The 11,585-nt window shown below is 35.8% G+C and overlaps 1 pseudogene; it reads right to left on the minus strand.

Annotated features, from left to right (window-relative positions):
• Positions 1 to 424: 424 nt before the first annotated feature.
• On the minus strand, positions 425 to 2,359 carry LOC111434909 (annotated as a pseudogene).
• Between the last annotated feature and the right edge of the window lie 9,226 nt (positions 2,360 to 11,585).

Raw genomic sequence — 11,585 nt, forward strand, 5'->3', positions numbered from 1 at the left:
GTTTTTTTTTTTTTTTTTTTTTTTTTTTTAAACAACTCATAGGCTAAGCTAGCTAGCCCAGTCTACGAACGCAAAGAGTTATATACTTACTAGACTTAAGAGTAAAAGCTCGTGGATTGGTCACAGAGGGGTCATTCCTGTGTATTAGTCCATTTTTGTATTTGAGCATTTTCTATTTCATTTTTTAATTGTATCCTTGACCTTTATAATAAATACACTCGTAACCTCTATGTTAAAATTGCTAAGAATATTATAAAGTACGTGAGTTACAAATAACCTTAGCTCTCCTACTAAAACTGGCTTAAATAATAAACAAAAATTGAAATTACAATGATAATAATGAAATAAAAAGCTCAACATTGAAAAATATGTAGGGAAGGACTCCAAGGTCTTCTAAAACTTCATTTAACGAGCTCACCATAGCTTAAATCTCATTGTAGATTCTCGGCTCATGAATGGAAATGGGTCGAATAAGTAGAGACATTATACTATCCTTTATTTTTTGGAGACCTATGTCATGTCCATCTCCATATTGATACACGTATTGAGCCATTCTAGCAAAATTCATAACTCTCTCGATGAACACTTGAGGGAAGATAGAATTCTCAACTTCAACCTCATTTAACTTCTTCCATGTCTCATCAATCAAATGCTTTATATATTCACGAGCTTTACTCTCTGAGGTTCCCGTGTCATTCATGTAACATTGTAATGATTTCGGAATATCACCTCTTTCTTATTCATCCTGAATAAAACTTGTTAGTTGATGAAAGTTTCAAAATGTTAAATTTAATTACTTATAGAATTTCATTAACTCGAAGATAGTTACCTACTCAAATACTTAAATTTTGACTATTTGTATAAGAAAAAGGGGGGGTTTCTTGTAATGAAGATAGCAAGACGTGGTTTACATACCGATGATATTGCTAGATCATTAGCAAGTCGCACAATTGTGGAAGACCAACAAATTATATCAATAATTAAATTCATACCGTTTTCTTAAGGTATTGGATCACATTAATTCCTTTGTCTCTCAACATTTCAAAAGCCACCTCATTTATAGAATTGTGGAGAGCAAAAAAAAACATATTTTCATACCGTTAGAAAGCTTGTCCACTACATCAACATTCCACCTAAAACGAGAGTTAAGTATTTATATATTTTCTAAAAGAACAAAAAAAAAAAGTTTACCTCTCTATGGCATCCGTAAAGAGCTCGAGTTCATGTAATGTGTCATAAACATCATAAACATCATCTATTATTGTTAATAATGCATTGATTTTTGTACCCATTCTTTTAAGATATGAGAGATTAGGTTCAAATGCAACACCCATCCAAAAGAAACATTTTATTAATTTATCTCTTGGAAACCTCAACTTGTTGCCAAATCGGGTGTTACTCCACCAACTATTCATACATATGAGAAGGCTATGTTTAGTTTGTACAGGTATTAATATTATTAAATTTACTATACATGCATTTGAATTATTAATGTCGTATTACTTTATTTCCATTTCAATTAATATTAATTTCCACTAGTTGAATCTTATACCAAATATAATATCTTTTTCATAATGAATGAATGAATTAGATTGGATAAATATTAATAGAATTAAATTTACACCAATCTATCTATTTAAAACATCTTTTTTTTTTTCCTATTAACGATAAAAGGTATCCTATTTTATAAAAGAAAAAGAACTTTTAAGTAAATTGGTGGTCTAAAACTAAATCTTAGGAAAAAAGTACCACAAAAAATTATTTTTAATTCTCTAAATAGGTTTATAATAGTCCTTAATACATATTTCAGATCTTTTTTGTGGATAGATTGAACTCGATTGAAATCTAATTTAGCAATTTCGAAAAGAATAGAGTTCATATCCACTTTTCTCTAATAGATATCAATGAACCATCTTATATCCAATCTTGATATTTGCCAATGTAACGGAAGCTCCAATGTGTTAGACGAACACTACTCTCCACAATGGTATGATATTGTTCACTTTGAGCATAAGCTCTCATGGATTTGCTTTGGGCTTTCCCCAAAAGGCCTCACACCAATGGAGTTAGTATTCCTCACTTATAAACTCATGATCATTCCCTAAATTAGCCGATGTGGGACTTCCATCATCCAACACAATGCATGTCTAATAGTGGATGTTTCATATTCATCATAGCATGATCTCATGTACTTTTCCAAATAGTTTATTGTAAAATGTTTTGTTGTCTCTAGAATATTTTCACCTTCTATACATAAGAACAAAGCTTCATACAATGATAACATAACATTTAAATCTTGACAGTGTCTTGTGCTAAAGCTTTTTCTCTCATCCTTGAAGTTATGGAAAACCTTTGTCATTATAATATAAAAAAGTTGTTATATTAATAAATATGCATCGTCTAATCCAACATGATAAAAGTATTAAATTTTCATTTCGACATTTTCACATATTTGTAGATTTGACATCTTCTGAATTGCTATTCCATTATATCGTATAAAATTAATAAAATAATTATAAAAAAAAAAGAATAAATTGAAAGGAAATGAAAGTTAATTCATTTAAAATGAAATAATTAATGACATAAAAAGAAATTCATTTAAAATGTAATAAATATATATTAAGGGATGATACTTTGAAAGAAAGAAATAATAAGTGAGGAAGAAAGTTATTACACTTGGAAACAATGAATCCACGTTGTCTAATCTAAATTGAAGTGAGTTGCATACAAATTATTCTTTTTGGAATCATCACTTTCATAGCTTTTTTTGATGCGTTCTTTTTAACACATCTTTAATCTCATTCTCAAAATGGTATGCAATTCCAAATCGCTGTAAAGTATCAATGAGCTCGAGTTGCTTTACAGGATCATATATTATTTGGTTCATAAGCACACCAACCTCGACCTTTAGCTCATTGATGCGTTCTACATATATTTCCCCCCAAACACAACAAACAAGTAATTGCTAACTCAATAAACAAAGAAACAACTAATTTAAAGATTTCTACCATTCATATCTTAAATTCACTATTTAATGATTCAATGTACTCATGTTTCGAAATAGGAAGCTTGTAATTTTCAGACCATCGTACAATAGTTTGATTTGATACTCTTGCAGCGCTATTTGTGATCGTCGTACAATGACTTGTACTTTTCAGACCATCGTACAATAACTTGTAGTTTCCAAATATTCTTGCAACGCTAGGATAGATAAATGAAGAATTGGGATCAAAATAGACTTGTTTGGTGGAAGGGTTCATCATAAAAGGAGTGAGCAAACGGGTGAAGAGCCATTGATAAAGAGGAGTGAAGACTTTGATAGTTTAATGACTAATGTTTAGGAGAGGTGGCCTAATATATATAGAGAGAAAATTTGCTTCTAGAAGAGTTTGAGTAGGTATGACCATTATTTTATACGGTTAAAATATTTTGAAATAATTCGAACTAATTAAGAGAGATAGGTGGCTTAAGTTTTTACCGATATTCTAATTTGCTTCTCGACGAATAAGTGTTAGGATTGCACAACTCACCCATTAAATCTAAATCTAGATGGAGAATATGAAGAAAAAAGAGAAGAGATACAAATATTCATTTTATAATAATAATAATAATAATAATAATAATAATAACAATAATAATAATAATAATAATAATAACAACAACGACAACAACAAACAACGACAACAACGACAACGACAACAACAAACAACGACAACAACGACAACGACAACAACAACAACGACGACAACAACAACAACAACAACAACAACGACAACAACAACAACAACGACGACAACAACAACGACAACGACAACAACGACGACGACAACAACAACAACAACAACAACAACAACGACAACAACAACGACGACGACGACAACAACCACAACAACAACAACAACAACAACAAGAATATACTTCAATGAAGATGTGAAGAAAAGGTTGTCAAAATTATCAAAAGATGTTTCAATTGTACTACATTAAAGAAGAATAAAGTTTGATTGTTGTAAATTTTGGGTGGGTTACAATTTAGAGTAATTCAGAGTTATTGTATTTTAAGACATTTTATTTACTTTAGGTTACATTTACATAATGGCTAATTATGGTCATTAAGTATGAATGTTACGGAATGTCTTTAATAGTTTCATTTTGAGGCTATATAAAGTCATGTATGTTATATTTGTAAGTAGACTTGAAAAATACAGTAAAAAAGCATTTGTGTTCTTCTTTGGCCAATGGCTAAGTTTCTTTGCAATTCTATGTAGTTTAGGTTGCATGTAGAATCATTCAAGCTCGACATGATCAATCTTGCTTGTGGAGTGATTTGAATCTCAATCAAGTGTTCTTGCGTTGAGATATTTGATAAAAAAGAATCATTCAAGCTAGACATGATCGATCTTGCTTGTGGAGTGATTCGAATCTCAAACAATGTTCTTGCCTTGAGATATTTGATCAACAAGGTAATCCGAATCTTATTCCCCTTGTAGTTGATTCTTTATCTTATCACATAATGTTGCGACAATCAAGCAAGAAAACGATCATTATGTTTAACCTATTGCCACTGTGACGGTTACTAGTTCTAATAGCTGTCCAGCCTAAGGAGCTCCCAGAGTATGCTCGTTCGATAAGGAAAGTGGCCCAGCGGTGTGCGAACTAACTGGTGCATCCATACTCGCACGGATTTTCTAGACAGCCTCATTGGTGACTCGAACTAGCTCAGGTCCTACTAGCGCTCTCTCATCTACTTCATCCCAACCTAGCGAGGACTTTCACTATTTCCCATACGAGGTCTCAAATGGTGTCATTCTAATAATGTCCTCTAAGATTTAGTTTAGGCACTCTTTTTATCCATCTATTTAGGCCACAAAGTCACACTAACAAGCTTGGCTACCCCTCTTTTCATGCTCTTCCACCAGAGGTGTTGTTTTAAATCATGGTACATCTTAGTACCTCCTGGGTGCATGACAAATGTCAAGTTGTGTATCTTTGTTAGTATATCTTTCCTCAGCTTCTCTATTGTCGGGACATACAGACATCCCTGATATAATAGTCATTCATCTGAGAATTTCGAGAATCTGTCTACTTGACTCTCGACTAGTTGGCTTAGGACTTTCTACAGGTTAGAATCCTCTCGTTGGGAGGTAATAATTCTCTGTCTAAACGTAGGTTGTACTGCGAGTCGAGCCAGCTGCGCTATGACTCCCTCGGTCACTACAGCTAGTTGGCTTGCTCAAAATCTTTTGGTATCCTTACTTCCCCCACAATGAGGACCAGCGAGTAGGTCGTCTTTCTACTTAGGGCATCTGCGACCATAGTTGCTTTTCTAGGGTGGTATTGGATATCTACATTGTAGTCCACCAATTATAACCACCTTCTCTACCTCATATTTAACTCTTTCTCGTGAAGAAATATTTTAAATTCTCTTGGTCTATGAAAATTTGAGTTTTCTCTCCATATACGTAGTTTCATACTTTCTCTCTTGCTTTACATTCCTAAGTTGTCTTAATCTCCTTCAAATCTTGCGTAATTACCCTTAATATCATAAACCAGTTTGATATAATTTTCTATAGTATTTCTCTTCTAGGATCTTGAAAATATCTTAAAATTTTGTTAAGGGTCGTTGTCACCACCCCAAATTTTGGTTTAACTCTTCAACATATTCCAATGGTCATGTAATTTTGTGTAATCCCTTAACAACCTGACACAAGGCTCCCCATCAAATTCAAGTAAACATGAATATTGGAAAACGTTAGATACTAGCTCAACCTTAATTTCAACTTTCTCACTTTTTTCAAGACTTGTTTCCTTTCACCAACTAGATCAATGTTTAATCAATTTCTTGCCTTTCATTGTCATCTTAGTAATTTTTTTTTCCTAATCCTTACATCTTATACCAACAAAGGAACTTTCTTCCAAGTGTAAAACTCGTATCCTAAATTTGGGTACTTCTCTCTTATCTTATCTCCTGTTCTAACGTGATCTCTTTCATATACTAGTTTCGTCTTGGTATTTTGATGAAGACCATCTCTTTCTTGCGAACTCATTCAAATTACGAATTAAGATTTTCCTAGGCTTCCCTTCGTAACTTAAGTCATTGTAATTTGACAGGGTTCACAGTTCATTTACGTGAATGAGGTCTGTCAGGTAGTACTAGCCTATAGGCCACCGGGTTTTATGTTAATTTGTCTCCAAAATTTTATTTAAGCTAGGGTCCTTATATTTTTTTTTTCCTATGATCAATGTATAGGCGTATCAAGTCATCTTTCTACTTGACCATTAATGTTGGCGCAACTCAATGGGGGACTTTAAGACAGATAAAGCTCTTACCCAATAAGCCTTGTAATTACGTCTCAAGTTCCTTTAATCTTATTGATGCCATGCTATAAGGGCTTTGGGGACGGAGTATTCTTAGTAGGTCTTCCGAAAATACGTCTGGGAACTTCTTTACTACTAATACATTGTCTAAGGTCTTTTTCTTTCTTCTTACATCTACGACATATGCTAATATAGTCCAACTGCCTTGTTGGACTAATCTCTTTGCTTTCATCATCAAGATTACCTTTGGAGTAGTTTCATTACCTGTGCCTTTAAATTTAAAGTTAGGTCTCACCGGTGGTGAGAATATCACTTTGTTTTTGGCAATAATCTATACTAGCATGGTCTTCAGCTAGTCAATCATTGTCTAGTATTACGTCGAAGTTGGTCATCTTTACTACTATTAGGTTTATGCATAAAGTTTGGTCGGCTACTATTGCTTGACCATTCTTTACTCTATCCTTAGTTACTTGGTCTATCCCTGCAGGGGTGCTTATCGGAAATACAAGCAATACGAGTTCTAATTCAAACCCTGTCCCCGACTTCGAGGCGGGCTCGCTTCAGCCTCACTTCGTCCTCTTCCTCTAATAGGGGTCGTCCCCTTCCTCATCTTACTCTTTCGCGTGGTCTAGGCGGAATGGTTTTAAAAACCAAGATAACATCTCTTAAGTCTAAGGCTCATTATTTAAGAACTTATGTTATACATCACATATACTAAGTTCACATCATATTGCAAATAAAATCACATGCTGCATGTCACATCGTACTCTTAAATAAATATATGAAATATCACAACAATTTCAGTAATATCATCATAAAAATGCATGTGAGTTCAAAAACGTTTCCCTTCTCTTATCTTGTACAAGGCATACCTGATGGTGATGGGGCATCGACGTTGAGACCATAGAACGTGTCAAGCCTACATCGTAGGCTAGTCTCCAGAATTTAAAACCTAGAGATCTGATACTATTTGTAACGACTTAGGCCCACTGCTAGCAGATATTGTCCTCTTTGGACTTTCCCTTTCGGACTTCTGCTCAAGGCTATAAAACGCGTCTACTAGGGAAAAGTTTTCACACCCTTATAAACGGTGTTTTGTTCTCCTCCCCAACCAATGTGAGATATCACAATCCACACCCTTTTAGGGCCCAGCGTCCTCGTTGACCCTCATTTCTTTCTCTAATCGATGTGGGACCCCCACAAAATCCACCCCCCTTCGGGGTCCATCGTCATGACTGACACTCCGCCTCGTGTCTATCGCCCTTCTGGGAACAACCTCCTCGCTGGCACATCCCTCGGTGTATGCCTCTGATACCAATTGTAACGACCCTAAATTTCCACATACTTAGAGTTGCTATTAATATCTCATGCTCATCTCTAATGCAGAAATATAACTCTTAAAATGAACATCATTTATAACATAAACTCCGAAAATGCTTAAAACAACTTCTTCTCTAGAAAACACAGTCAAGGTCTTAGGTGTTTAAATACGAAATACTGCAATTTAGAGAAAATAAAAACAAATACAAAATAATTTAAAATGATGAAATACAAGACAACCTATTATAACCTAAGACTAGAAATTTAAATATGAGTCTACCCTATGCAAGTGCCACAGTCTCTACTCGCGATGCCGCCATCCTCCACACAAGCGTGCCTTGCCTTTGCCTGAAAAATAATGTGGCACACGGCCTGAGTATTTCAAAGAATACTCAGTAAGTGGCCCTACAATAGGGGGTCATGCAAATGCAAACACATGCTATCATGATTTAGGGACCTATCTCTAACATCATATGGGTGACCTCTAGTCTCGGAGAAATTGGATGTGTAGTACTTCTGTACATACGACTCACACGTGCGAATGTGAATCTCCAGGGTGCTCGCACACCCCCTGGATGCTCTAGTGAAGCTAATCTATAGCGACGTCTAGAGGTCAGCAGAACCTCATAGTGTCATGCGCCTCATGAACACTCTCATCATTATACTGTGCACATTCGCACTCATTAATCATATTGTGTGCGTCTGCACTCATCATCTCTAGGGGAAGTAGCCCTATGCTTATGAACATACAATATGCATGAGGTCCTCTAAATCCATCATAATGTCTCTACTGATTCAACACTCTAGTCTCATCTTTTTGTTACTCTAGGTTGTTCTACTCGTAGGTATTTACATTAATATCATTTTCATGCTTTTAAGGTTGCGTTCTATGTCGATCTAACGACATGATGCAATATGATAGGATCATATAGTATACTCAATATGGAAAACATCATCATATTAAGTTAAACGTCATGCAATCATCATACTCATTATATTGCCATAAAGTGCATCAAGCATATCAATTACGTCATTTAATATACTACGCACATCATCCGGCATCATAACTCATACATCATCATATACTATTATATGACATCATATGATACAGCTCATACATCATCATAACTCGTACCATTTTTAGTCTATTCTATAGTAAGGTCACTTACCTGATTAGCTTAAGTTGTTGTCACAAATTTATCCTTAATAAAAGTTCGATTTTATCTTTTAAAATCTAAGTCAACTTATGTGAGCTCATAACATCAGTTTCAAGTTCAAACTTCTATAAAATTATTTCTCTAATGTACATTGGTCCATGTGTTTACTTCATACTAAGATTAGAGTCTTTGCCCTTCTTTTCCACATCAAAAATAAGCTCCAGATCGAGCCAAACACTGGCCCCAATGATTCTTACCGCAATCCTTACACTTGGGCCTACTCTCTGACCTGTTCTCACTGCCCTGATGCTCACGCCTATAATCCCGGTGCTGTCTATTGAATCGTCTCTGTGTTTGTAGAAACGACAATTCATTTCGGTTAGCCTGGTCGCGGCGTCGCTTCTGTCCCACTGGTGATGAAGGGGGTTCACGCGAACTATCAAGTCCTTCCATAGCCTTAGCTACTCTCAGGGCGGCAGCGTAAGTGGTAGGTGCAATCGCCTCAACAATGTTACGAATCTTCATATCTAACCCAGTACAAATCGTCGGGCTGTCTTGTAGTCTGTGTTCACTAATTCTGGGGCAAAACACTTCAGCTTAGAAAATTCCTTGGCATAGGTAGTAACAGTACGCCCCCTCTGACTCAATTGGGTAAACTCCTACTACTTTCGCAGCTGGACATCCTCTGGGTAATATTCTTCAAAGAAGGCATCCTTGAACAACACCCACGAGACTGCACCACCCTCAGGACTAATAAGGTCACGGGTGGCCTGCCACCACAATTCCGCATCATCACGCAGTATAAACGTAGCACACTCCACCCTATGGGCCTTAGGGCAGTTGGTCAACAAAAATACTGACTCAATGGACCTCAACCACATTTGTGCCACCGTTGGATCTTCAGATGTCCCCTTAAAAGTTCGAGGGTCACCCCTCTTGAAATCCCGCAGGTAGCTAGCCTCCATAGTTGATGTAGAAGCATTTGCTTGTTGGTTGGTAGTCCGATTTTGAATCACAGTTTGTAATGCATCTACTAGGGCAGCTGTAGGATCTGGTGCGGCTTGAGGTGCCGCTGGTGGCGGAACAGGCTGTTCTACAGAATCCTCTCGTCTCCCATTACGTCCCCTTCCTCTTCCTCTACCCCTTAGTGGGAGTCGTCCCCTAAGACCTCCTCATTGAGTTCTAGGTGACATCTAAACAGTGCTCGTAACTACTAAGTCACATACTTATCTAATAGATTCTATAAACATTCGTAATCATACAAATCACTCATACATTCAACTATAGCATCATCATAACCAGTCGACAGTACATGACATATCATAAATCATGCTAACATATAACACATGCATATCATTTCATTCACCATAAAATACACATTCACTACTACATACATCATTTAACTAGGAAGCTTTACTTCTTAAAAAAAAAAAAAAGGCGTACCTGACCGTGATAGTGCGTTTGCTGGAGGACCATGGAAGTACGTTAAGCTTACATTGTAAGCCAGTCTACAAGACCTATAACCTAGAGCTCTGATACCAACTGAAATGCCTCTAATTTTCTAAACCTAATTAGTGACTTCACCCATGCATGCATAATTCATTAGGCCGAATCCCATCATAAATAACCCTGGAAAACACAAAAAAGTCTTTCATAAAGATTCATAAATCCAAAACAAACCTATCTCCAAAAATAAACCTTCAATAACTGAATTCAAAATAAATCTAAATAAAAGAATACTCGATGCTATAACTTAAAACAGTCCAATAAACATAAACTCCTAAAAATATCCCATCCCCAACTTCCATGGTGTCCTCAGCTCCATCGTCAATCGTACATTGGCGCCTTGCCTTTACCTGAAAAATGTAGGTAGCACGTGGCTTGAGTATTTTATGAAATACTCAGTAAGTCACCCCACTGTTGGGGTTAGAAATGCAAACACATGCAACATATGAGCGGGACCTAACTTTTCATAAACTTTACATAGCCTTGGGCGCTTTTCTATTCTGGGTAGGGTTGGGTGTGTGGTACTTCTTCACACACGGCCCATGTACGCGTACATGGACCCACTAGGCGGGTTCGTATACATCCCCCTCGGGCCTGACTTGGTCGGGCACAACGTGTTACATGTCGCCGGACACCATAGAACAGAAAAGGGCCCGCATGATATCATGGCGAACGTAAATATCGTAATTCATTCTTTCGTATCATAAAGGGGAAGAAATCCGATGCCGTGACATATATATACGCATGAGGTTCCTTCACATATCTAACATGACATTACAACTGTCTTGCCAATTTTTATCTAACATGAGGTTCTTTTCTATTGATGTCGTTTCCTTTTTTTCCTCATCTACTTTTATCTATGTGTGTTCTTTTTCTTTTAATTAGGTTTACAACTGTGTCTTGCCAATTTTTATCTATTCTTAATTACAAAAAAAGTCAAAGATATTAATAAATTCCATATCTCCCATTTTTTCCTTCTCTATATTTACTCTGTTTCTTCTTTTAATTCGCTCCCCAAATCTTCCCTTTTTTCCCTCTGTTACTTATTGCTCACATGTATTCTCAATTTTTTTAATTAGGTTTACAGTTCTTTTGCCATTAGATTCTAATTTTTCTTTTCTAAAAATATTATGAAGCAAATTTTTTTTATTTTGATTTTCAAAATATTTAAAATCTAAATAATTGCGAGAGATAAAAGAGCGGGAGATCTAACCTACCAATAACTTTCTATCTATTTGCAAAGGAGGAAAGAAAAAGAGATCTACTATGATTTTTTTTTTTTTTTTT

The sequence above is a fragment of the Cucurbita moschata genome, unplaced genomic scaffold, assembly GCF_002738365.1.
Source record: "Cucurbita moschata cultivar Rifu unplaced genomic scaffold, Cmos_1.0 Cmo_Scf00047, whole genome shotgun sequence".
In the NCBI taxonomy this organism is placed as follows: Eukaryota; Viridiplantae; Streptophyta; class Magnoliopsida; order Cucurbitales; family Cucurbitaceae; genus Cucurbita; species Cucurbita moschata.